This window comes from Lactuca virosa, unplaced genomic scaffold, assembly GCF_052849685.1.
Source record: "Lactuca virosa cultivar CGN04683 unplaced genomic scaffold, Lactuca_virosa_CGN04683_v6 scaffold_31, whole genome shotgun sequence".
In the NCBI taxonomy this organism is placed as follows: Eukaryota; Viridiplantae; Streptophyta; class Magnoliopsida; order Asterales; family Asteraceae; genus Lactuca; species Lactuca virosa.
The window spans coordinates 50,001-52,500 of record NW_027630000.1 but is presented as its reverse complement, the minus strand read 5'-3'; positions in this window follow the sequence as shown (position 1 = coordinate 52,500).

Sequence of the window (2,500 nt, the reverse complement as noted above, 5' to 3'; positions counted from 1 at the left end):
TGCCCATGAACGACCAAGGGAACAAGGCACCTTGCCACACACACGCCCATGAACGACCAAGGGAACAAGGCACCTTGCAACACACACGCCCATGAACGACCAAGGGAACAAGACACCTTGCCACACACATGCCCATGAACGACCAAGGGAACAAGGCCATGAACGACCAAGGGAAAAAAGCACCTTCCCACACAAACACCCATGAACGACCAAGTGAACAAGGCTTCTTCCCATACACAACCCCATGAACGACCAAGGGAACAAGGCTACTTCCCACACAAACACCCATGAACGACCAACTGAACAAGGCTACTTCCCACACAAACACCCATGAACGACCAAGTGAACAAGGCTTCTTCCCACACACTACCCCATGAACGACCAAGGGAAAAAAGCACCTTCCCACACAAACACCCATGAACGACCAAGTGAACAAGCCTTCTTCCCACACACAACCCCATGAACGACCAAGGGAACAAGGCTACTTCCCACACAAACACCCATGAACGACCAACTGAACAAGGCTACTTCCCACACAAACACCCATGAACGACCAAGTGAACAAGGCTTCTTCCCACACACTACCCCATGAACGACCAAGGGAACAAGGCATCTTGCCACACACATGCCCACGAACGACCCAAGCCCATCCTCACCGGTCTAAGGAACAAGGGGCCTTGACACACCATGAGCTGATTTCTAAGCAAGTCAAACGATGAAGGGAGAAAAGTGTTGTAACCGAGTCCGTTTAAGTGTTGTAGTTCCTACTTAATACATAGTCAATTGAAGTTTTAGTTCCAATCCGAACTGCTCGGAGCTAAGGCACCAAAACATCACATTCCATGCCAAAATCAAAAACACAGCTTGAGATGTACTCAAACTTATGTCTGTGTTCTTCCGAGTTCATCTAAGCGACTTATGAATAGCTAAAAGCCTTATCTGCCTGCCTATCACTAGGCGAAGGGGAAAAAAACCCGAACATGATATAATTACATTTCAAGTCCATTCGTCTATGTTAACAATGACCCACACAACGTTTCAATGACATTCCTACTTGATTTGAGCGACATATCAACAAGTAGGGAACCAAACACTTCAAGGCATGGCCAAAAATAGGCCACATACATTTATGCCCCAAACATGACATTTTTTTTATTTCAAAGCCTTTCATTTATAATAAAAAGCATCCCTACAACATTTCGTGTGAATCCGAATTAATTCGAGCGAGTTATGGACACATTCGCAAAATTATGCATCCCTGGGCAAATCAATGTCTGTTCCTGTCACCAAGCTCTTTGTGCAATATGTATATATAGGGGAACCATGGGACTGCTTCCCACCGGCGCCCCACTTGGTGTCTAGCGCCCAACGCTCTCGAGGCTGGCACGCTCGAGGCATGGCCAAGGCGCCCGGTCTTCACGAAAACGAGGCCAAAACTCCCCCCATAGACGCCCCACTCCCGTGTCCCCTCCCCCCGACGTCTTGCGTGTCCAAAAATTATGCATCATCAGGGAAATCAATGTCTGTTCCTGTCACCAAGCTCTTTGTGCAATATGTATATATAGGGGGTACCATGGGGTCTCATTCGCATAGGTGCCCGGCATGTGGGATGGGCAACTAAGAATCGTGAGGCTGTATCGGCACCAACAGGGCAAGCCAAGCCAAGCCCCACGACCCATGTATGAGGCCACCCCCCAACACGTTGCCTTGGAATTCTCGAACGATGACCTGAAAACTAGCCCCGTTGCCTTCATTTTCCTCGACACGTTGCCTTGATTTCTCGAACGATGACATGAAAACTAGCCCCGTTGCCTTTATTTTCCTCGACACGATGACCTGAAAATGAGCCCCGTGGCCTAGATTTTCCTCGACGTCGCGAGCATACTAAAAATTATGCATCCTCAGGGAAATCAATGTCTGTTCCTGTCACCAAGCTCTTTGTGCAATATGTATATATAGGGGGGTGGCCGTGAGTGAGCACGGCAAGGGGTGAACGCGCCAGACGGCCTTTGAGCGTGATCTTGGGTGATGGTTGCTTAGTTCCCGTGTTGCTTACATAATACCCTTCCGAGTGGTGGCCTTGACAGGGCGTTTGGATGCCTTGTTAGGTCTCTGCGACAACGTTCCAGTGTTGTGGTCTCGCCTTGGCAGTGCGGGATGAATCTGTTTGTGTGGTAGTAAAATCACTCTGTGTGTGCTAATCTTTCGTTCGACGTGCTACTGGTGCCTGCCAGCATTTGATTTGTGCTGATGATCGGGAAAACATAGGCGTTAAAGTGGCATGTGTTGCTTTTTGTGATACTACTACGGTACGCTGGTGTATCCTTGTTGGACGTGCGATTGGGTGCCTAAGCGTAGCTAGCATTGGTTTAGCGCCGACAACGTGGAGGATGCAAACATTATTGAGAAGTATTGTCAGACATTTAGAATCATCACGGTGTGTTGAAGTTATCTTGGAAACACAAAAGATGCCGTGCCTGGCTAGCGTCTTTGTGTGGGC